Here is a 26256-nt window from a genome sequence, read left to right on the forward strand (position 1 = left end):
GTCATCAGGGTGAAGTGAGGGGCGTTCTGTATCTGAGAAGAAATGAATGTGTATATTGAAGAGGTAGGGTCAATATTACTTCTTAATAACCATATCTGATGATGACATCAGGTGTATACTTGATACAGTCATGGTGCCTTTCCCCACAAATGCAGAATCCATTTATCTGAGGATACTCAGCCCTTATGAAACCAAGTGGGGAAGAGACAAGACCAATAGCAGCTGTTACCGCTGGACATAGCTCCGCTTTCACGTTTTGCACAACTGAGGTGGGTTGGGGTACGGACACAGAAAGAGCAACTGGCACTGTCAGCTGTTGGAAATCCAGCTGGGGTGCTGTGCGACTTGCATAGCCCTCCTGTGCATTCTGCAGTGTCAGTGATTGCAGTACTATTTTGCATCTAGTATGTTCCCTTTTTTTCTATGATCTTTGGGGCGTTCAGAGGAAGTGTCAAAGTTTTTGTATATTAGAAGAAAACTGTGTGACTTTGCCTGTAAGTCAGTGTTCAAAACTGCCACATGCTGGGAATTAGAGCACACTGTTGCTTTCTCATAGCTGTTGGGTGAGACTAGGTTTTCACGTTAGTTTACAGGAATAGCATATGATCAGTCATTGGTATAATTTCCACCGTGAGTAATTTTATCAGAGGGCAAATGTAGGCTGGGTGAACATGATTTTACACCATTTAACAATTTACCCAGTTTGGGATAAAAGTTTGTTGATAAGACTTGTTATAATTTTTGTAGGTTGACTGAAGTGCTTCATTCTCTAGAGCTGCTGTTACCTATCACTTAGTCCAAAAGCATCCTAATACAGATAGTCTTTTGCTCGTATTTCTACACAGTGTTTCCAATAAGACTTGGGATAATCTTCTCACAAATTCTGTTAAGCTCAGAAGATTCAGACTTGCACAATCCCCTTCCAGAAGTAATGGATCAATCTAGCTCAAACCATATAAACTGGAAAAAGGAGAACAGAAGGGTAGGAAGGGGGTGCCTAGGGCTCTTAAACCCGTGGGTTTTAGAGGAAAGCCTTCAACAAAAAACTTATAAAGAGGGATCGAATAGCATTGTAAGCATCTTTGTAACTTTTTTGCCTTTTCACATGAAGCATTTCTTTCAGATCCCTCTCACCTGTTTCTCTGCAGTCTCACTGCACTAATGCGTCCAGCCCTCAACTTTCCTGACAGTGCAAGAACGTAGCATGCTTCCAAGATTCCACCTTCTGAAAAACTGGAAGAAAATCAAACCCAACAAAACAGATAGTGTGTCATGAATAGTTGCTGGCCATTATTATTTTCTCTTTTATTTATTACAGTGTATGTCTCTTAGCACTTTGTGATTTTTTTGTGGGTATCAAGGTCCTCTGCTTCTGTGTTTGCAAGTGGTGAGTAGGTCCAACTGCAACAGAAGTTATGGTAAGGTAGTGTTGTGTGTTAATCACAGTAAGCACCACACAGCTGCTTACAAGAAAGGAAATGTGGGCAAGGAAGAATGAATGTACTGCCAGTAAAGGTACAGTCTTAAATACTGAGGCAGATTGTATTGAATAACTTCATCTGTGGGAATAATGGAAGAAATAGGCTTTTAACTGAGTTCTTCCTGGACTATCGTAAGATACTATGCAATGATAAAGTTTTGAACAAAAAGAATAATGTAAAATAGCTGATGAGAGACACAATCAGTAAAGATGGTGTGCAGTTATTGAAGATTTTGGCAATCAGTAAGATGAGTATTTTAGAGGTTGTACACTGCATGGCTTCACTGGGAGGTAAGCTGGATTGTAGGGTGGGTGGGGAAAATGATAGTTTTAGGTGTGTAGGCAGGTTGAATCTTACCTGTATAATTCTTGTTTAAAAACATGAGCAAGGCTTCAGATGAGATGTGAATATATTTGAAGATGAAGAGGAGTTGAGGAAGATCACCTCCTCATTTTGAACTTGTGTGATGAAAATGGTGCCAAGGTGTATGTGATACTGAGAAAGGAAATAGCAGTCAAGAATTTCTCATTTTTCTCAAATGTTCAGTTTGCACAAGAAAGAAAAATCTCTTCAGTAGTACATAATCTTAAGTTGACACTGCTTCTGATGTGCTTTTCACTATCTGTACTTTCCCATCTTAAAAAAGGACTCGCGTTTCCAGCAATGCTCTGGATTGCTAGTATTACATTTCAGCTCATGCTTCTCAGTCAGACAACTTCTACAATTATTTTTTAGATTAACTTCAGAGTAAATGAAGGTTGGGTAGCAGTTTCATTTTTTTCAACATGATAGAATTTAGTTTTCAAAGTCCTGAGCTACTTTGCAATGATTTCATCATTGAAAAGGATCCGGAACTGACAGCAGTAAATGAACTGCCAGTTGACTTGAGACTAATTCCTGTCTGCAGTTAAGAATTTTGCTTGGTGAAATGTTACGGTTATGCCAATTTTATTGTTGTTCATTTTGCTTAGCTTTAAAGGAGCCAAAATAAGTGTCAAAGGCAGAAATCTGTTCTAGCAGCTAGTAATGGGTTTCTAATGATTCAGTGCTGTGTCTGTCTGCAGCATCTACTGAGGGTACTGTGGCTTTCTGTGCAGTCCCTTTTGATATGCTAACCTCTTACTTGTAACTCTTGAGCTGCATTTTTGCACTTTCCCTGTCTTGACAGAATGTTTCAAAATATTTTCACTTCTATTTGATATTTGCCTTTTCCGAGGCTGAAGCTATGTTCTGCTGTCAATTCTGCTCAAAACCTGTGCTGCCATTATGGTGTATTGACTTGAGGACACGAGTAAAGGGTGGCAGACAGTGAAATGGAATTGAAATGCAAGCAGGCCTTCTAATCGCATATACATGTAAACAAATGGAAGAACGTTTAATGATGTCTGTCGTCTTGCATAGGTAAAAGAGAAGATCTTTCCACCCTGGACCTTTGCTTTGATCCCCTCCTGTCAGCTCGAGCCCTGCCGTCCAGCTTCTTAGTGTTTCTGAAGACTGTCTTACAGGCAGAGCTCCAGCTTCAAGACCTTGGTGTAAACTCTGTCATCTCTGACACGTGGTCATGGACTCACAGGATGATGCAGGGGTATTCCTGCATCCATGGGCATATAGGTTACAACAGTGTTTGAAGGACTGGTGATTTTATTAATATTATAAGGAAAACAAAGAAACAAAACCCAAACCTCACCCAAACTCCATCTATCCTCAGCCAACCTGGTCTCTGGAGGAGAATTTCACTTTGGCTTCACTAAGAAAAGAGATGTGGCATGAGGTCTGGAATAGCTGCCCCTTGTTAGCAACTCGGTTGCACCTTGGTGGTGGAATGGCAGAGATCTATCTTCTCTGGGTCTAGAGGGAATGACTGTGGTGAAGTGAGATTAAAGCTGTGCTTTAATTTTTATGCCCAATTAAACTTTCATTTGAAATGCCCTTGTGTAATAACAGGGTGGGCTGGGGGAGTGACTGGTGACCACGTGGGGTTTCTCAATCTCTGCTGCCTTATAAACCTTGTCAGACTGCACCAAGTGACATTTAGTAGGCAGTATAAAAAGGAAATGTCTGTCACCAAAAGTAAGCAAATAAAACCCAACGTTGTACTGAACGTTGAATGGCTGCATCTGAATGGTTAGAGTCTGCTGACTGGGTGCAGTGAAGCCTGAGGTAATCAGCTCTGCCATTCTTAAACCACTTTTTTATTTGTTTGTTTTGTTTTGCTGGATGTCGTCCGATCACGTTCATCTCTTAATTGAATTCTTTTTTTTCTCTGATTTTTCTCCTTACACATCTGATCCTCACAATTTTTTGTATTCTCTAAGGCTTGTATGAGGCCAAGTGATAATGATTTTCTGACTATGAAAGACAAGACTCTACTTGGTCTTTAATTGAAAAGTTCGTGCACGGTATCGTGCATCTTTGAGCCTTCAACAGTTGTGGACCATGACATATATGCTTGTGTCACCAAGTCTGTCTTGGTTCTGACATTCATGAAATGAGGTCTTGAAGTACCACCTGTTCACTTAATTCTCTAATGAACAAAAAAGGTGATTTTTTAAAATTTACATCTCTTCGTCTTTTTCATTATACTATAGGAGATACAGGGAGATTGTTGGTGTCTAGTCAATGTAAAAGGTGCTGTGAATATGTATAAAGTAGTTCGGAATTCTAGATTAGATGCATAAGCCTTAAATATACACATGGTATTTTAAACAAATTATGTCTTCTCTTTCAATGAATCTTGATCCTAAGAGTGTATCCAGAGCATTCTGGCCAGAAAACAGCTGCCATTCCTAGAACAGTATCAGAATGTGCAAAAACAAGAGGGGGGAAAAAGGCAAGAATAATTATTCTGTGATAACGCACCATGGGGGCTTTCTTCGACACACCTGTAGTGCTGACTTAGTCTGCCTTAAATGAGAAATATCTGATGGACTGTATTTACTAAAAGTCATCTGGTCAGCATCGCTAGCCTCAGTGACTGGTTTGTGCATTAAGGCAATGTTACGGCAGATGGACTTTTATAAGAGCAAGTGAAGCGGTTCATTCTCAGTGTCAGACCACGAGAACACAACAAAGTTTTGAAATATGCAGGAGTAAAAGTGAATTAGATTTGGATTTATTAAAAACTTCTACTCTTCCTTAGTTTTAGTTCTTTAGCTCACTCACTTGATGTGGTTTACAGGCAGTGAACTGAGGATTTTTGTTCTAGGATTCTCTGTAGTCCAGCATGTGGAATAAAGGAGGATGAATGGCTAACCAGGGTTATTGAGTGTTGACCCAGTCTAATAAGTAAACATACAACTATCTTGGTAAACCTTGGATGATGTAATCTTCATGGCATCTTGTGTGCCTAGAAAATCCAACTGGAGCAGGCTTCTTTTGAAGTTGAAGATCATGTGAAATTTGTATTCATAGTGCACCTCTTTTGATCCTGGAGGTAATACCTCATAATCAAAAAAGTTAAAGAACATTAAGATTACACTGTCTGAGCTGATGTATTTTACATTAGTAAAAGTACAGAAGATTGGGAAGCACACTGTATAAAACTCACATGGGCATTATTCCTGCTGTTTATGTTTGACTTGGCTTTGCGTTTAGATTTTGAGCTTTAACTGATTTAATTATTTAAGCTATCTTCTTTTTGTGATAAGTGTTACACTCTTTGAGGAAATTTAAGATTAAAATGAAATGAATATTTGTCATTGTAAGCACTCCAGACAAGTAGGCCATAAATAGTAAATAAAATAACGCCCTTTATTTCTGGTCAGCATATAATTTTGTGAAATTAGTTTACTCTGAAGTATTGTATGTGTAACTGTACAATACTGAAAACAGCTTTAATAGTAGTAGGGAGAATTACTTCAGTGCAGTTTATTTTTTAAAACATAATTCATTATAGCATATATTCTTTGTCTTTTTCTAGAATTTTAGAAGATTTCTGTTGTTGTGTGTTGCTGTTCTGAAGGCATTTGTCACTGTTAAGGAAATTAATTGATCTGATGGTTCAGAGGAAGTTTCTTTTGGTCACCCATGTTTTTACTGTACATCTAACCATACACTTCTGGATGCCTGCTGAGTAAGCATTAAGTTCCCGAAGTCAAATGTTGAACTCCTAGGCTTCTGGCAACTTAATGTTTGTTCTGGGAAACAAAATTGGTCAGTACCCATGAATCAGGAGCAGCTTCTCTGTTGACTTCTGTGATGGAAAAATCTTCAGCTAAACAAGCTTGAACCGAGCAGTATAATTATAAGCAAGATAAATTTACTGGAAGTGAGAGGTGGGAAGAAGAGGGTATGCACCAGTCAGTTAAGTTCAACTTTTTTTTGTCCATTGTTTGTACCTCTGTTTCTATTCATTATTTTTTTTCTGCTGTTACTTTTCTATATTGGTTATGATGCCTGCAGTATGCTCATGTTACTTCACTTGATCTGGGTTAAAATTTTATTTCAAATAAGGTCATATCTAAATAGTAACCATTGAATCTGGTTTTTAATGAGCAGCAACAGAAAGCTTATAAATATACTGTAAAATTACACTGAAGATACACTGAAAATGGTTTAGCTAATGTAGGATTTTTTTCTTCTTAAACTATTGTTTTGAGTTGTTTATGAAGTAAGTATAGGCAGAATTACGTAGGCCAGTAGAGGCAATGCTGAGAATCAGGAGTTGGGAAGGATAAATAAGGATAACTTTTAAACAGAAAATATGGATGTTTTTAATTACCTTTATTTTGAATTAAGACCATAAAATCATGTATGTTAAGCATGCGTTAGTCTTCTAGTGGGATGAGTTTTAGATCCAGATCTGTGTCAAGTCTTGAAAGTAGCACTCCAATTTCCTTGGGAATAATAACATATGGATACCTTGGAGTTCAGCTAATGAACAAATCTGAACAATTGTTCAAATTATACAGTGTAAGAAAAATTTGGTGAAAAGTTAGTTAAAGCTTTACATTACCTATTTAATAAGTCTTGGTCCTGGAATTTAGGTGACAGTAGGAAAAATAAGATTAGTCAGGAAAACCAGGCTTATAGTTGTTTTGGGTCTGGGTCATAGACATCTGCCTTGCTAAAGCAAGCGTGATTAAAAATCCCAAAAGCTTACAACATCAAAAAATTCATTGTGTGAAAAAAGCTCAGGGATTCCTTATTGTTGGCTGCAGTTCTGTGTTTGGCTTTGAAGAAACTGACTTGTTTTATAGTTTTAGTCAAAGATCAACACAATCATTTGAGCCTTGACTTTCTCTTCCATGTGTCTGACAGTGCTGGCGGCGTTTTCTTCTGTCAAGCTTTTGTTGTTCAAGATCAACTCTTTGGCTCCCTGACACTGTAATGAGAAGTAAACAAGCCCTATTTCTTTGAGACAATTTGTAGTACGTTTCCAGTGGATTCTGAGTTTAACAGTATTGGTCTAATAGTTATTAAATCATACAGCTTTAGTGAGCTTCGTTGCTCTACTTGTAGTTGCATTGGGGGAAATGAGTATCACAGCCCCGTATGGAGGAGTACATTTTCACACCAGATAATACCAGCTTCTGCCATCTGCTGTTACCTCTCTGCTTGCTGTAGGATACTGCCTCCTTTGTCCTCCTCATCCATAACAGCTACTTAACAGCCATTTATTTTGGATGTCCTGCTGGGCCTTTTTTTGCTGATAAGAGCGTTAGGTAGTTGCAGGTTCCCGTGTACTTTCAATTAAACATTAATAAAGAAAGGGATAGTAGATCTCTTACTCCATACACCCATCTCTTGTCTACTTTCACCACCCTTCCAAGAATATTTGAGCTTTTTTTTTTTTTCTTTTGCTCAGTTTTTATGCTACTGGTTTCTTAATTTTCCTATCCGTCAGCATGTGTTACTACATTCTCATTCAGAGGCATTTGTTCTCATACATGGGGCTTAAAAATACGTTTCTGTCATACATATGGTATAGGTACCCAGCAAGGTTTAGAAGATAGGATGTTGCTGAGAAGCCTATGTTTAAATTTCGCATGCTGCCTGTGATTAGAGAACATTGCAATGGTGAGAATAGAGAACATAATGGATTCCCTTAAGAGTCAACATTTAGGGGAATTGATCCTGTCTAGCAGTTATATAAACATCTGAGGCTTCCTATATCAGTGATTTAAAAAGAAGACAGGATAGTATGTCTCCAAGAACCTTTAATGCAAAAGTTTTTGGTTTTGTTTTAAATTCTATTGGTTTCTATTCCATGTTCTAATCAAAGAAGCTTTATTTTCATTTGCTTCTCAGTAAATGCTTTAGAGTCACCAAATAATTTATTGTGCATTGATGACATTTTCAGCAGGCCTGGAAGTAAAAAGAATTAAAGGAAAGTTATGTTGGCATACGTTTAAGGAAATTTGCCTCTTGTGTTTCAAAATGAATATGGGGTAAGTTGAAGCATTATTTCCATGATTTTTCAGTGCTTTCACACAGTCATAATTAATGTTAATTTCTCTCGTTAACAAGTGAAATGACGTACTCAGATTGGAGCATAGGTTCCGTGCCTGCTTACGGCAGTTTTGGTTAGCCTTCACTTAGGTTTTGTTGTTAAATTTGTACAAGAAAGTAAACTATTTAGCATGAGGAAAAGATGAACCCTTTCCCATGCCTCTCAAGATTAATATGTTGGAGTGAATCTTGGGTAAATCAGCAGGGTATGTTCCTTGACCGAGGTTCTGTGAACAATTCCATGCCAACATACATTATCCACTCAATGATCAAAAGGTAAGGTAGGAAAAAAAACTCAGATGGTTTGGAAATGCTAAATTGCCAAAACTCTTGCAGGACTGAATAAAGGTGCCATTGTTAAGGACTTTTTTTTTTTTTTTTAGTTACTACCTGAGGGGCTAGAGCACTCCAAAGGGCCATGGAAAAAACAGATTTAATAAAGTCCTTGCAACAGAGAACTATCTTGTACCCCTTAGACTTCTGCTGGAAATGTGGGGTATGATATGCATGTCTGTCCTGTCTAATATGGTTTTCTGTTGCAGATATGAGAAATTCACTGAGGCTAAAAATGGAATACAAGGAACCCACATGCTGGGTGATTATCTTGATCATCACGGGAAAGAATAAATCTCAGTGTTTCCCTGACAATGCACATTTGATACAACGTGAAGCAGAGACAAGAGTGAGAGAGCAAATGGCTGCTCTCAAGCAGTGAAGGGACTGGTTCCTCCACGTTATGTGAATCCTCAAACCACGTACACCTTAGTGCAAGGGGTTCTCTTTGATTGCAAGCTTCTGTTATAGATTGAATAACGAGTATCGTGGTCATGGGCAAGTGTTGATTGAACTAGAGAGTAACAAAAGTTGCATTCCTGTGGTAATTGAAACTATAGGAAAGTGTAATACATAGTTCATTAAACAGATTTGTTAATAATTAACCAAAGTAAAGAAAAATGCATCTTATATATTTGCATCTTATATATTTAGTTGAATTAGCATTAAAATGTATTGGTATGGATATATTTTGTTAATCATCAATTACTAAAAGTAGCTCTGTATTCACAGAAGATTCTGTATGGGAAATAGTGAGGGTCCTGATGTAGAGGTGTCCTGATGTAGAGGTGACGCGATTAAAGGAGTTTTTATGTAGTTGGAAATAGTTGTTTTGTTGGTTTCAGCTCCTGGGGGAATCAGGAATACCTAATCTGTAATGCCTAAAGAAGAAAAAATAACAGCTTTTCCTTCCCTGTGTAGAAATCACATGCACAGGTGCTAGTCTCTGAAGGTTTTCACCCACCTTAAATCCAACATGTTCAGTCTTTTTCCTCTTTTAGTAAAAGAGCATACATTCTTTTGTATCTGGTTCCATTAATGAATTACTAGACTTGGCTCAAACTTTGTCATATTACATTTAGAGAAGAAGTGAGTGCAGTACTGCTCCATCATGTAAAATACTCATTTACCTGATTTTTTTATTTAAAGTGAAGTAAGCAATGAATGTGTACAATATAAATCAACTGAGTCTTTGTCTAAAATAACAGAATGTGAATTTTTCAATTTTCAAACATAATTCAAGGATGTAATTTAATACAGGCATCATGTTCTTGTTAACTCAGTAGTTAATATCTTAACATGAATTCTGTATTCCTTCAAGTACTTTATATAGCATAGTATATTGCTATGTAACATACTAACAAGGATTGCTATTAGTGGTCATTATCTTCTGAATATTCTGAAATCTTTACAGTCATCTTTTCCAATGTCCTTTGTGTTGGGATAGTGTTAATTAAAAAAAAAAAAAAAACACTGATTTAGGTAACTTGTCTTCTGAGAAATAATATGGCAGGCTTTTAGAGAAATGATGCCAGTATTTAAATTTCTTCTAGTTGAATCTTTCCTGCTTGTTCTACTGTCTTGTAGTATGTTGGCAAAATTACAGTGTTTTGAATGATTCATTCTTTTTTTTTTTTCGTGCAATGCAATACCGTATAAGGTATTCATTGACCTTCTAATTTGTTTGAGTAACTTTCAGGACATAGCAATTTCTGGTGTGTACTTTTTTTTTTTTTTTCAGACTAGGTATTTCTGTCCTCTCATATTTAATGGTAATTTTTAGTGATTTTTACTTCACTAACAACATATTTTACTGTAAATCTAATGAGCTGCTTGCAGGTTTAAGGATATTTTTAAAAAATAAAGGGTTACCAGTCTCACTCTAGTGGATAAACCAACTTCTTTTGTACATTATTTCCTAACATAGGTGGTTATTTTATTGATGAATATGGAAGAAATGTATAGTCCAGTGCTTTGTTCCATTCCTCTAATTTACGACACCAGTAATAATGGATGATGAATGAGATATCCAAAACATTAATAAATTATCTTAAGAGGTATACTAAATCAAAGAGGAGGAGACTAAGGAATAATCTTATATAATGCCTCCAAGAAAAGTAAGTTAATTCCAGAGTCGTTTATTCAGCGATATGCAAAAACCCAGAGAAATTTGTTGAAATTGAACTGCTATAGTTAGGATGATGTTCGTACAACTCAGCATTGCAAATGTGCTATTCTTGACGTTTGGATCTCCAACTTCAGGTGGCAAGCAATGGAAAATGCACAGAATATAATCAACATTTAAACTTAAATGTTAAAGAACGAGTTTAAGCATGTTTAAAATAAAACCCAGTAATTTTGTTCTGCGTTGGTGATGCTTATGTCCTCTTCCCTACATTAATCTATCCACTAACACAGTTGAAATTTGCAGCACTTTTCTGCTGTGGTTTGCATTCACTAACTTGACTCTGTGTGAAATGTTTACTTGTTCTACAAGAAGCTGCACACCCTTTTTCTTTTTTCTGTTTATTATCATCAAAGTTTCTTTCTGTCCAATTGCATGCCACAAGTAATAGTTCTTCCAGTGACACTGGCTGTCTCCTAAGTAGTCTGTGCATGTCAGAAGAGACATTTGGCTGCTCACACAGTATTTGTGTCACTTTGTTGTAAGCGGGGAGCATCAAGGTGTAGCAGGTCAGTTTTATGCAAGCAAACTATTGCTATTCTTATTAATCTGTTTTTTATTAACGTTTTTAAGTGCAGTGAAATTATTGTAAAAATGCAGTGAGGTGTAGTGTCACTGGTGTTGGTAGAAATAAAACGTGGCGGTTGTGTAAGGGTTTCCATTTCACAGACTGGCAATTTTGAGAGTTTATAAATATGGCATTTGGCTGGTTTAAGTTGATGCCTGTGTGCACTTAGATTTTTCTATTAGATTATATTGTCATCACCACAAACAATGGTTCTTTCCTCCACCTTCTGTTCTCCTCTTTAGTATTTTCTTTCCATGCCTTGCACCTTCACTAGGGTTTGCATGGCCATATGGAACTGATCCATCTTATAAATTATATATTTCTTTTTTGTTAGGGTTATACAATGAGTTATGAAAAGGTTACAGGTTTTTGGTAATATCATAAAGACGGTGTTTTCTACATCAGTGACAATTGAAAATCCTTATCCTTGATGATTTCTAAGCAATTTGGAGCACCTTTGGATGCAGATAGGTAAAGCCTGGAAAGTAGAAATGAAATGTAGGGACACCCAATGTAGTCTTCTGATGGAGTTGTGACAAACTGTGAGACAATTGACATTCAGTGATATTTCTCCTATGAAGACAGGCTGAGAGAGCTGAGGGTGCTCAGCCTAAAGAAGAGAAGGCTCCAGGGTGACTCCATTGCAGCTTTTCAATACTTAAACGGGGCTTATAAAAAAGATAGCAACTTTTTGCTCAGTCATATGATGACAGGACAAGGGGGAATGGTTTAAAACTAAAAGAGGGGAGATTCAGATTAGAGGTTAGGAGGAAAGTCTGGACTCAGAGAGTGGTGAGGCACTGGAACAGGCTGCCCAGAGAAACTGTAGATGCCCCATCCCTGGAGGTGTTCAAGGCCAGATTTTTGTGAGGCCCTGAGCAACCTGATCTAGTGGATGGCATCCCTGTATGTGGCTGGAACTAGATGATATGTAAGGTCCTTTCCAACCCAAGACATTCTGTGGTTATGTGATTCAGATGAGACTTTTTTCCTCTTGCAAACAGCTTCTTGGTACTCAACCATAAGCCAGGCTGTATCTGTTTGAGTTCATGTAGGTCTTCGTTTTTTGCCCTTTTCTTCTTCACCTTGCTTTTAAGAACCTTGATATTTTTCTCAAATTCTGTAATTTTTAGTCCAGTCCTATAAAATATATTGTATTTTTCTCTATACAGTAGTGTCTGATGTTTTGCTCTTCTAAGATCTGAAATCATAAATAACAGTGGTTACAAAATGAGTTCAGCCAGCGTCCCAACCTCAGTTTCTTACAGCTTCTTCTGAAACAAAAGGAAAATGGAAAGTGATGATTTGACATCCCAAGTTTCCAAGGACTTGATATCCCTTGGCCTAATATAGTTTTATACTAAAATGAGTAATATTTTTCTAGTTGCACTAAATTTACCTACCTAGTTGTGTTAAACTTAGTATCCATTTACAAGCTTATTTTCTACTTGTAAAATAGTGCATATTAAAAATAGTACATAGAAACATCTTCCCATGCAACAGAGACAGTATACTAAATGGTTTCCTATACTTCTGATCTCCATTCCATTTCTTTGACTAAGATTATACAATGGTAGTTGGATGTCACTTGTGTAGAGCTTCTGGATTTTTTTTCTCCAGTTCTCTTTTTCTTGATCACCTTAAGTTTCTGTGCTCCAAAATGACTGTAGTGGTCTGGATGTTGGCATGATTATCACTGAACTGAACTCATAATGACCTCTGCTTACCTTCCATTTGAACATTTTCTAGGTGTTATTTTCTCATTTTCCCTCATTTCCCAGAATGCATTTTATTGGTCTTCTTTCTACCCATGGCCTTAATTTAACCCCTAACCCTGGAATTTATTGTAATCTCAGTTGTAATGTAAAAGTTGTCATCAGACGCTGTCACCAGTTTGCTTTCTACTTCGTTTCCTCCTGTTTTTTATTAAATACACTGAATAGTTAGTCAGTGCTGCTTCTAATCATTGAGCCTTTTTATGATGAGCAATTAACATACTTTTTTTTTTTTCCCAAACAATAAGTTGTAAACAACAGGATTTTACTATTTTCTTATTTTTCCCCCTTAATCCAAGTTCTGGCATCTTGTGAAAATATTAATATTAATTATAACTTAAACGAATATGCTGCGTTTGTGAGTCAGACTAGGACTGCTTTGGCTCAGGAAGCCCATACTTACACAGTTGTTAAATTTTCCTTGTTTTCCTCTGTAGCTGATACAACTAGGTTTGTAATTTTTAACACTGTCAGTTTAAAGAAAAGCAGTGGACACTAATCATTTTTGGAAACTAGGAATTACATCTATTTCTGAGTTTATTAGATCTTTACACAAGACGTATATATATCTAACATAGATTTTAATTTAAGTGTATTTGTCATAGCTTTTATTTTCTACTGTTTTATTCTGGTCATTTATATTGAAGTTTCACATATAACTTTAAGATCTTTGCTTCACCTTTCTGTTTATTGTAAGGTCTGCCTTGTCTACAAGTATAAACTTCACAGCCAGTCTTCAAGGTGGAGGATGTCTTCTAGTACTGGATTGTACAAAAAGAATCCAGGGGCTTTCTGCTTTGATAGTTGTAGCGGTAGTGGGAGACTGGTTAGGGTGGGATGGATTTCAGCTTTCTGCAGCCCCTAAGCATTTTCATTACATTCAGCATGAAATCAAGGTCCTTTTAACACGAAGAAGGTGTTTCCCAATAAGAGAAAGACTAAAGATAATTTATTTGCTTTATCAGCATTTGCCACAACACCAGACTTGAGATTAAGGAAAATAGCCATTAAGACAGCAACAGAATCCTATCATATATTTAATACCTATCTCATTATTTTCAGGCTGTAATTAAGAAATTAATTTCTCTTAAAAATCAGAAATGTTCATTATACGGTATTTTGGCGGTTAATGTGCTTGTTCATGAACACAGCTTTAAGTTTCTTCTGTCTGTGAGACCATAGCAGGAACTTGAATCAGCATTATATATCCGAGGTGAATGCTATAATATGTCCATGCTGCTTTCTGTTCTGGGGAATGTATCTCAAAATAGATAAATTTCACTTGAAATTGATTAGAGCAGAGAGCCAAAAAGAGATTGGTAGCAGAACTTGAAGTATACGATGCTCATTTAGATGGAAGATGAATAGACTCCACTCCTTGTTCAGTTATTTATATAAAAGAGAAAGACTCTGCATGTTGCAGTAATTAAAATGTCTGTGTCAGAATTAAAATCTACTAAGAAAGGGATGTAGCAAGCTTCCTTGACCAAAATTGGAGCCATAGCCTTTAGTCCAACAGGGGTTAAGGCCTAAATTGTGGAATAAGACATGATCAGATCCTTCTAAAAGTAAGTTGTAATATCCACTCTATTTTATGTGAATATCTTGAAAGCACAGCCACCATCAGTTGTGTAAGGTAATGATTACATACTGCATAAACTTACGCAGTAGTCCTTCGTGTGCAGACTTGTGCAATTTGTGGTTCTGTATTTGATGCTTGAATAAATATGGCATCTGAAGTTAAAATTCAACTAGAAAGAATCATTTGCAGCCGTGTAAAAAAAAATAATAACCAATTCACTAATACGTTTTGAGATGGCAACAGAAGAATGCTTTGGCCTTAAAACATTACTACAGAAAGCACATTACTTGAGAAATAAGGATCTCAAAAGGTTGTACTGTCATATACATGGCATTTCTGGGCTTATTAGAATCAAGAAGTACATGATTAAGTTTCTTTGCTACTTTAAGATTCTTCCCTCTTTTTCAATACGTAAATATGAAATAACTGTAAATTTGTCCATTTGTCTTTGTCCAGTCCATTTATTCACACTATACATGTAATTGTTTCATCATTTCTAATTAAGAGAGAATTGTTTCAATAGTGTAGCAATTGCATTTTTCAACACAGCAGAACAGTGTCTTTTGGTGAAAAATCAGTATTTGCTATCAAAAGAAAGATCCCATAGTTGGGAATAGCTCCATGTAAATGTATTGTGAAGAAGTCTGTGATAAATACTGCAAATCGATCTAAGGAAGGGTTAATTGTGAAAACTGATACAAGTTTTATTTTCTTATAAATCAAGAGGTTGGTAAAATGTAGGCTTACAGTTGATCATTAGAATACAAAACTATCTGTTAAAATCAATTAACATGCATATCTGATGACTGATTGTATAAATATGAAAGTCAAATAATTGTAATCGTTAACCATGGCTTCGGGTCATACGAGTTGTCAGCTCAAAAAAACTAGAGGAGAAAATGGTTGATTTGCATATATTTAATGTGGCATGCTGTACATGTGGGAATTTGAGATAAACCTTTCCTAGTAATCTGCTTGTTTTTATCTAAAAATCAGCTAGGAAATGTGGATTGTGACAGCCAAATGAGCTATGTATTGTGTTGATAGCAGTTGGTTCACTAGTTTGGGGTTTAACATTGTACTATATGTTTTAATATGTTAAAATTGTTATTTTACTAAGAGACATAAGAAGCTGATTTAAAAAGTTTTCAAAAAATATTCAATGTTCTTACTAGGAACATACTCAAAGCTATCCCGTAACTGCTTGTAAGACTGTGTTACCTTTACAGTTTTTAGACTTAATGTGTATCATGAGCACTTTGTTACTTTTTATGTTAAAAGAAAAATCAGTAAGATAATAGAGATAGAGTGAAAATTTTTAATGATGTACGATACTGAGTCACAAAAGTATCTTTTTGTGTAAAGTTGTCCAAACAGATCATTTTGTATTTAATAGATTAATTGTAATAACTAGAGGGAAGGGAGTGTGGCAGAGGAATGAGGCTGCTGGCATGGAAAAGATTTACATGTTATTTATTTCCTGAATTTAATAATCCATTAGAGTAAATTTTTTTCATGAATAATGAAAAATATTTTATATAACTTTTAACTATTCAAAGAATCCTTCAAGTATGAGTCAGAATATAATGGTCAGTACCTCGCCATACCTGTAATTTTGTTAAGTGCATCTGTCTAGTCTTTCTCTGTTTCCATGTGTCTACACCTGAACATGAAGGAAAAATACATAAATAAATCTCATGTCCTAAATTTTAAAATTTCGCAGTAATGGCTTCCTAAAATTTTGTTTCATTAGCAAGTATTTTGTGAGTTCCCAAAGGGAAGAGCCATCAATATCTGATGTGGTTTATACATGCAAACTAGGAAACTTACTGTTAATGGCAGTGTTGAAAGGTGGAGGATAGGAGATGATTTTATTGCTCAGTGCTATTTATTATATTATTATAAATAAAGTGAGCTTTTTATAACTTTGCTGTTGTAAATATTTGATTTTTTTTTCTTGGGTGTATGGTACAAACCAGTTCCTTGCATCTATGATTCTATGATTATTACCCAAATCAGCTTCAGTGCCAGCAATGTGGTCTCCCTCTTGCAGCAGTTGGCTTCTCAGCCTGGGCAGAGTACAGAACTCACACAATTATTCTATTTCTGGTTTACATCCTTGGTCTGTAAAATACAAATGAATTTTGCTTTAGCCTTCCACTGAGCAGTGTTTTGCATGCTCTGTTAAGTAAAGGCACTTCTATTATGTTTGGAGGTTGGGGAGAAAAGGACCAGCGGGCAGAACAGGGGCAAGGAATCGCATTCAGTTTCTGTCCTTACCTCTTGTGGGAAATGGAATTTGCATTTGATTGCAATAGAGGGATGTGGCTCTATCTCAGGTCATGGGTTGTTATACCTTCTCTCTGAGGTGTCCTGTCTTTAAGCGTTTGTTTGAGCAGAACATGAAGACCCTTTAACTCAGGCAAAAACTTGTTACGTGAGGAGGTCAGGTCAAGAACCATACATTAAAAACCCAAATTAAACATGAAACAAATTGAAAACTAAGCAAATCTTTAGAGGGGGGAAAAAATGTGTTTTTCAGACATCAGTGACTGTAATTACAGTTTTAGCTTTACTGTAACTCATTAGTGAGAAATCAGTTTGCTACCAAAGGCTGCCAATTTGCCTTCTGAATGAAGCTGATCTGTGCCTTAGTGGTACTTCCTGCAGGAAATTTCAGCCTGGAGTAATCTCAGGATCGCTGCTGAGCCATTGTGTGCCCCAGTAATCCTGAAAATCTTTTAATGTGTGGAGGAATATACTACTTTTTCAACAATCTATTACTTAAAAAGATGGGGATTTAGGACATGTTGGATGTGTGCCGGGACTGGATGGGATTTGCAGGCATGGGGTGGAAAGGAATTGCCATACTTAAATAGAAATCTGGAAATCTGGGAAGTAAAAGAATACATTCATGTTTGTCCCACTTCAGGAAAAAAATATTTATATATATTGTGAGAAAAATGTGTCTGAGATTGCTTAAAATACAGAAGTTTTTTTGTACTCTTGTGTTTTGGGGTTTGCAATGTTATTAGCTCAAAGGGGAGGTATGCTTTTTCATGATGACTATATTTAGCCAGGAGGAATAGTCTTTTTTAAAGCAAATTGAAATGAGTGTATGAGAGCGTGAAATTATCAGCAGCACTGGTGCACATTTACATTACTTCTACATACTCTTTTGAATGACCACACAACAGAACAAGTACTTCATTTCCACTGTGTTGATTTTTCTTGACAAAACATGGCAGTCTATCCAAAGGAGGGTGTTTAGCCAAGATAAATATAAAATTTATGATTAAGCAAAGTGTTTCCTTATTATAATCCCTAAAGAGAATTTGAGACTTGTTAAATATAATGTGCCCAGGTAGTTTTAAGAGTAAATTATCCTTTATGCTTTTAAATACTGAAATACAGCAACAGCATCAACCATTAGAGATTTTACCAGCAGAAACAGCACTGCTGACTGATTTCCTTTGAACCAGCTAGCAAGAAACGATGTGTGTATGCCATATATTGTTGTTTGTTAACCTCAGATTTAACATATTCATTCAGTTTTACTGGCCTGTACAGAGATTAAGAATCCAGGTCAGTGGCATGGCTTACAAAACTGTGTTACTTCCTTGTAATGTGTGGTATGGAAGGAAGCAAATAAACCTTTTCAAGAGAAAGGATAAAAATTGATAATGTGATTACATTTCTGGCACATTTCTTTAAATGTTGTATTTACAGAATACCATTTTGCTATATATATGTATATAACCGTACATACATACATATATATATACCATATGTATATGGACATACATACATATGTACCGTGTATATATATACACGGTATATTTAACCATAGTGATCGTCAGTAGTATTCATTACCATAAGTGGAGAGTGAAACCTGGTTTGGGAGATGGATGGATTTTGACCTTTGTGGTGTCGGCACTGGCTTTGGAGTGCAGGGCTCTAATTAAATTGTGAAGGCACCGAGATAGTGGAGAGTAAATGGGCTCACTGTATTCTTTCAAGGACTATGAACTTCCAAAATCAAGGATAACATTAGATGTCAGCCAAGTATTTTGTCCTTCTCATGGTTTGTCTTTACATCTGAATTAGTGCCAGTTTGCACAGATTGTGTGTCAGCTTAAATACAAGAAACAGGACTCAGTCTGCTTGAACTCGTTCCACCAAAGACTTCTGAAAACTTTAGGTAGTCTGCAAACTGTAATGGTTGTTTCACATTAAGTTGCTTTGTAGAATTATAAAACAGCTTTTCTTGTGCTTTCAAATAAAATGTTGTCATCCACTAATGAATGAGATACCATCTGTAATAATTAAGGTTATTCTACTTGTTTTCCCCCTGCAGCAAAACTTCTGAAGGTTTGCAGAAGATAGTAAGAGAACCACCAAGAAGGCTATTGCAGTATTGTAAGTACTGCGCCCACGAAAAAAAAAAAAGCAACTTGAATTAAGAATGTTGTAAAGAGATTTTCATTTTTTTGGGGGGGGGAAATGAGCTACATAAAGGGACTACACGTAAAATACAGAGCAGGATGTATTGTAGCAATCATGTTAATAATTTACAAGGAAAAAACTGCACTCTTGTAAAATCTAAAATTGTATCCTTGTGCAGTGTAATCAGGAATTTACCAATAGCAGTGAAAACTATTTCTCTATCCACCAAAGATTGATCTAGTTTATATACATTTGTTTATTTAAAACTATCAGAATTTAGAAAATCATTGTAGTTTTGTAGGTTTGTCATTTGTTTTAGTGACTTATTGTTTAGGTTATTTTGCAGAATTATTTATTTGCTGATTTATTTATGTATTTCATTATTTATTTATTTGATTATTTAGTAAATTATTTATCTGATGAATTATTAATACATCTTCATGACATGCTTTAAATTATTTATAACTTAATTTTGAGTTTATTGCTTTTCGACGCTGCATTGTTACTGACTAGTTTTGATTTTTTTTTCTTGGTTCTTGAAAATTAAAGTACTAGCTCTAAGGCAAAAGTATATTCTTTGCAGAATCCATAGATGGTTTTCAATGAAGCAATTTACCATGTAGATACTAATTTTGTTTAGCTTTGTATTGCTTAATATCACTTTTCTACTTACTTAGCTTTTGCTTGTATTATTTCATAGATGTGTCAAGATCAAATGGGTGACCTTTAAGGAGCAAAGATAAATGTTTGCCATAAAATGTGTAGAAACAGAGTTGTTCTGTTTTCCCATTATTAAGTACTCTTTAATTATTCTCAAAGTTAACTTGAGATATTTTTGCCCAGACAGAATGGATGCTTTTTAAATGAGCCTCTTGATATTTGAACTAAAACATTTAACTTCTAATAAGAAAATAATATAATCACATTAATATCTTATATAGAGACTTGCTTCTCATGGCAAGGGTTTAAAGATATGGGGAGTGATGATGATATCTTTAGGCACATGCAGAAGAAGATATGTGTCGAGGGGGCAGGTGGGGAAGAGTAGGCTTTTTTTTTTTTTTTTGACCCTGAGTGCTTTTTGCATGCATAGGAATTTATAAACTCCTAAAATTTAGGATCTCTGTGCTGTTGTGTGTAAACTGCTGTCAGATGCTGTGTTCACAAAGAATCATTCTTTGTGCACATGTTCAGTTGTGAAGCCTGGTTTTGCCTTGCTTTCTTTTGGCAGCTAAAAAGGCCTGAGATGTCATCATTTTCTCTGAAGAGGCTTGAGTAAATGTATTAAAACAGAATAAGGGGCAATTTCAGCCTGTGTATATGAGCACTGGCTCTATGGAGTTTAAAACAGGTGCCTCAGATCAGAACTGGGCTTGGAGTAAATGGTAATGATGTGTTTTTTCAGGAACTGTGAGCCTCTTACACCTGAAGTTACCTGTTCAACTCAGTTCCCGCTGACTACCTCTTTGGGCAGCCTGAAACCACCTTGTAGGAAAGCGCAGTGACTGGCAGCCCTGTTTCATAGTGCTGGAAGAGCTATAATGAAGTGGGCAAAGAGGTAGCTCCTGTGGAAAGGAGCTGTGTGCACAACATGGCCTTTATTCTGTGTTTGGTACTTGAAATGAATTACTATATACTTTAAAGTTTTAACACAGCTTGGAAAGGCTGCATTGTACATTTCAAGTTTCAATGCTGTTGAAATACAGTAGAAATGGCCTCTGTAGACAGGTTTCACTATAGAACTTAAATTATGCATGTGTATATCCAAATTCCTTATTTTGAAATATTGAATGTATGAATATTTAATTTGTATCTTGCTCTAGTATCTTCATATGCTTGCCTTAAAGGAAGCTGTTTCCTTTGATTTATGTACATGGATAAAAATGTGTGTACAGTATGTATCAATGGTTTTTCTCTCTACAGTGTTAGATGAACAGCTTTAGATAATGAAAGCTAGTGATTTTTACTCTGCAGCTTGCTACGGTTGTATAAAACGTAAATTTGTCATATTTGTTCTATTAATCTTACTTGAATTTCAAATTCATTTGCTTTCCAGAAATATTTTTGTAATTACATATGTTAAGAAAAGTCAAGTGTATTAGAGATCTTAATGATGTAGTGGTTTTGGTCTGTATGCAGTAACAAAGCCTTGAATATTGTCATTATTTGGGGCAGAGTTCCAATCTGAAATTTGCATTTCTCTTTATTTGAATGTTTTGACTGAAGCTGAGAACTCCAAGGGAGTTCCTGAACATATACTACTAGTTTGTGACATGCTGTATGAAATTTTGTGCAGTCACTCTTATTTCGTTGTGTAAATGAGGTCTTATTGTTCAATAAGCCCCATTATAAGTAATTACAAAGGTAAGTGCTGTCAATGTGTTCTGCCACCGGTTTCTCAGAGTATGAAACACTTCCTGAAATACGTGTTACTACTGTTAGAGGGTAATATAACGCAGCTTCTGTTTTGGCACTGAAAGTAGCTACTTTATAATGATGACAAGTGAAAGTACAGCCAAAGGTCACATTAAACAAGAGGTTTCTTTAACACCTCACCCGTCTTCTGGATATGGTATGAAAATAGCTTTTTTTCCTCTACATCACAGTATTTTTAAAAAGAAGTTATCTTAAAATTATTTTTATGACTTTTATATTACTTCATGTTTTAAGAGATGGACTGTGGGCTTCTAGCATGCTGACTACGATGCTATATATGTGTTTGAAATTAGCTTAAATTTTGGGTGCAGTTAGGAGCTATAACTAGAATTTCAGCCTACTACATTTTCTGTTTTGCAAATTTGCTTAAAGGCATCACTGAGTTTTCAAAAAATAACTATTAATGTTCAAAGTGATATTTATTATGATGTTGCAGGTCTCACTATTATTTTATTTTTTTAATATATTTTTAAGAAGACAAATGATTTTGCAATTTTCAGGGAAAAAAATCTGTTCAGAAATAGAAAAAAGAGTGAACCCATCCATGTTGACTGACAGTTTCTTAGCTCTGTTTTAAAGAGATCCTGCAAGTAATGCAAAAGGATAATTTCGGCTCTATGCTCAATCAGTTCCTTGTCTTACACTGAAACGGCCAACTGGGGTGCTAAAAAAAAAAAAGCATAATTTTAAAAATGTGAATAGTCATGTCGTAGATCATGAAAATGAAGCTGGCCTGTTTCACTGAGGTTGCCGAACATCTAGGAGATGCTGGTTGGGGAGCCTAAATCTGGTGTGTTATTGATAGGTGTATTTCTGTTCTAATCTAACTCCATAGAAATCGCAGAAGCCATATTAAGCTCTTCTTCAATTTATTCCATACAGATAAAAGAATTTACATCTCGTGAGTCATATATTTCCTGTTGTATCTTTAATATATCCATTTTTAGTATTTTTCTTGCTTCTCTCCTCTATTGGTATGCTTAGAGAGTCTGTGTGTAGGAGCTTGTTATTTCACCCGTGAGGCAAGGAGGAGTTCAAATCAATAGCAGTGTGTTGTTGACACTAAATGATGTTTCTTCTTGCCACAATAAGACTTGATTTTGTCATCCTAATGACGATAGCATGCTTCACAGAATAGGGATCAGCACTCTCCAGCTCTCACAAGTAGTAAAAAATAGTCCTTTCCTTTGAAGGAAATACTGGAGAAATACTCTAGTATTTGTAACCAAACATACAGTAGCTTTGTAAAACGAATATTCACATTCTGTTTCACTTTGTGGGAGGACTGCTTTGCAATGCATTGTGGAAATCTGCAGTTAAGGATGTAGGGCTGATCAGATTTGACAGTATGAAGGTATGTTGTTTTAAAAAGAGAGAACATGTATTATGTAAAATAAAAGTTCAGGTGAAATGTGGATCATAGTAAGACCTCGGCATAAAAAAAAAATAATAAAAAATCTGTATGTTCCTTAGAAAAGTGTTTTCAGTACTGTTCAGAAAGAGAATATCTGTGGGAGGATAAAGGTATAGCCAGGAAGAAGTTGCCTCAGTAGGTCCAGTACTGCACTCTATGGCATGGTCACAAAGTAGTGAGCAGTTGTTCTCAGCTTGAACTAAGGAGCTCGTAGGGAGATGAGAGCTCTAAAAGGACGTGGATTTGAAAGGAAATAGTGTAGCCATTTGAAGCAATATCATAATGATAAGAACTTAAGGATGTAATATTGGTAGCAGTAGTGTTTTTTTGAGAAGCACAGGCTCTTTTGTGTTGGACATCTGTGAGCAATAGCAGAGATGAATCATCCGATTATATTATTAAAATACCCTGCTCTTTACATATTTCTACATTCATACAAGTGTCTTTCACTGTACGGTAGATGATTTTTTGTTTTTTTGTTTCTTTTTTAATCTGAAAGAACATTAGAGATAGTATGGCTGCATGGTTAAACACTTACATAGTAAATTGTGAAGTTTAGCTTGACTGTCGAACCCCAGCAGCCTGTTCTGTGAAAGCTTTTCAATAGAAAGTAGCCTTATTGCTAGTTACGTACATGCATCTTTTCTATTTACATTTCTTCATTCTTTTATCTTTTTATGCAAAACATGGGTTCTATAGTTTTCATAATATAAGTTGTATTATCGTATTTTGGGATTTTGTTATCTCCCCTTATGCTTATCTCATTTTTTCTCTATGATTTTCGTAAGGCCACCTGGCATTAGGTCATCATATCTGATGTTTTTTCTGGAGAGGAAATGCCTCTTATTCTGCAGGGAGTGAAAAAAATCATCATAAGACTTACAGGAACTGTTTATATTTCAGTAGTGCTAGTAAAAATTGAATAAACTTTAGACAGCCTTCTGGGTTTTTTTTTGAATGCACGTTAACAGCAGGAAATGAGTAGTATCCAAAAGACAACAACTGGCAAGTTCAGAATTAGAGATGGCTGAGTTTATCCACATCAAAGGCAGAAGGTTTTTGATGAGTCTTTCTCACTGAAATATGCCTTAATAAATTAAGTAAAGTCTGTATCAGGAACACTTTGCTAGCTTATTTACACTAGCAACACACTTCTACCTCAGATGCAACTTCCTTGCAAAGCGGTAGTCAGAATAGTTTAGTCCTGTTTAAGCATCTCTGTCTTCCTTCTGTCCTCAGCACTGAAAGAACCAAAAAATACATTTTGTAGATATAACTTCTTCTTATTTGCATAAAGTTAGCACACACATGGAGCACCGCTAGCATACTCTGTCCTGACATGTGTAGGTAAAGATTTGTACCAGAAAGAGCCTCTGACATCATGTCAACAATACAGTGAAGTTGCAAGAAGGTCAGTGAAAGAGGCTGTGCTTGTGGGGTGACTTGTCTCTACTGAAACCTGTTTTCACTTTCAGCTGAAATTCGAATCTTGTAAACATTTGAGCGTAACTTACGACGAGCTGATAGTGGCCCTGAAGTTGATGAATATAGCATATTACAGCATTTATATTTCGTAAACACCGATTTTAGACTATTTTCTTTATCTTGGGGTCTTGTATTTGACATAAAATTGTACTTGGATTTGATATTCCTTGCTCTGTTGTAAGGATCAACACACATTAAAAACGTCCCATAAAGTGGTTGTAAAAAGAGCAGTAATATCAAACACGAGAAGCTTTGCTAGTCTTGTTTTTTCTTGCTGCTCTTTAGTTTGTTTCTCTCTTTTTTTTTTTTTTCAGCCATGTTTCAGTTGACCAGAGCTTTCAAATACCCTAAGCATCCGAGATTGTCCCGTTTTGTCATACTCATGTCAATTCTAACATTTGAATAACAAATCATGAGCTCTTTAATACTGAAAAACTTAACTTTTGTACCGTAAAGCTTAACATGGATTTCATGTGATTTATGGATTCAGGTAAACAAGTAATTCTTTTGGAACTACAGTATCTATTAGTAGACTGAAGCTATTGTGTATGGGTAATCTAGTAACTTAATGTATAAGCTTTTCATTGAAGTTTCTCCTAATATGCAGCCAACAAGTGAAATTTTTGCTATTATTTAACTAGATAAATTTACTTTTCTCTGTTTCTGTACAGAACTGTTTTTGTGCTATGCAACTCTTCACCATGGCATATCTAAGCTATCTCCTTTTAATGGATTGAAAACATAAAGCGCATTATGAGTTGAAACATCTTACTTCCAAATTTATAAAGTAGTTATCTTTAAACAATTTTCTATTTGCTTTGCAATGCCTAGTTGTTCTTAATAAATACCTGCGCTATCTGGGAGTGAAAGTGAAAGCAGTTTGGGACTGAGAAGTCTATTTTGGTAACAACTTGAAAGAACATATTTTGTTTGTCTAAAAGCACCTAAAATGTACAGTACTACTCTTAAGACTCTTAGACATTTCTAGTGCATGCATGTGCATGCAATACATTCTTAAAACAACTAGTAAAACTAAAGGCACATCTGAAAGCATATTGTGCATTTTCAGTGAAACATATTTTGAATAAGTAGCTAATCTATTGAGTAGAGTTGTCCATGCATTCTAAAGATACTTTTTTCTGTGCTCAGACAAATCAAGATAGTAATCATTTATAATTTCTTGCCTCCATGAAAAGAAGTGATGAATAATATGATTGGAAGGAATGCATGAGTCATGAAATGGTGAGCTGGGCAATCACAGAAAAATTCACTTTAAAAACTCCCTTCTGTTTACCAGGATTTGTGATGTGAGTTCAGTTTTCTGTAACATAATCCAGAGATTTATTATGGTAAAGGCTGTAGCAATTGGATGGATGAACAACTCTGGAAGTCACTTCTAATATTGTTTGGTGGGTTATAAAAAGGAGTCTTTTAACTCTTAGCTAAAAGTCATTGTGGATATAAGGCTGATCAGAGAAGACGTTCTCCTCTGACCCCCTTGTGAATGTGAAAATAAAATATCTTAAAATATGCTGCAGTTAATATTGAGTGAATGTAGACCCTCCGGTCCCAACAGTATCTGCACTATTATAAAATAGCTTTTAAGACCTCTTAAAATATTAATAACTTGGTAGAGCACTTCAGAAGTTCTTACCTCTACTTCATATTTAAATCTGTGTAGTTAGTCAACATTCATACTCTCTTTGTTAGTTCCAAAACTGCACACAAAAGAGAATAAAAACAAGTACTGAAACTAAATAAATGACTCAATTTGCCATAGCTCCACCCAAAAAAAAAAAATCCATCTGGTTTTCCACTGTTTTCCCATACTAAAATCGTCAAGCACGTGCTATAAGAATTGTCATGGTCGAGTCCTGCACCATCTCTGTGTCCCAAGCAAGACTTGCATAGGCAGCTGTTCTCCCTGCAGTGACCTGGGCTAGGCAGCCTAGCATCTGTCTCTGTTTTCTATTCAGTGACCCACGCCAGATTTCTTCAAAGCCTATTGCTGATATTTTCGTTGCGGTCACTCATGTTAATGTCTTTTACATGCTCCAGCTAATTTTTGAAAGATCCCTTCCCTTTTTCTGTCCTGAGTCAT

General features: G+C 35.8%; 1 protein-coding gene across 8 annotated transcripts in view; it reads left to right on the plus strand.

The window, feature by feature from the left end:
- The window catches only part of TBC1D5 (TBC1 domain family member 5), a 317118-nt gene that overhangs the window by 9187 nt on the left and 281675 nt on the right, over positions 1-26256 (plus strand). For 5 of the 8 annotated variants that reach the window (XM_072033495.1, XM_072033500.1, XM_072033499.1 and 2 more), the window contains one exon: positions 18732-18793. The exons of the other annotated variants lie outside the window; for them this stretch is intronic. The gene's annotated coding sequence lies outside the window, so the exon portion shown is untranslated. The remainder of the gene's footprint in view (positions 1-18731; positions 18794-26256) is intronic. 8 annotated transcript variants of the gene reach the window in all.

The sequence above is a fragment of the Anas platyrhynchos genome, chromosome 2 (assembly GCF_047663525.1).
Source record: "Anas platyrhynchos isolate ZD024472 breed Pekin duck chromosome 2, IASCAAS_PekinDuck_T2T, whole genome shotgun sequence".
Classification (NCBI taxonomy): Eukaryota; Metazoa; Chordata; class Aves; order Anseriformes; family Anatidae; genus Anas; species Anas platyrhynchos.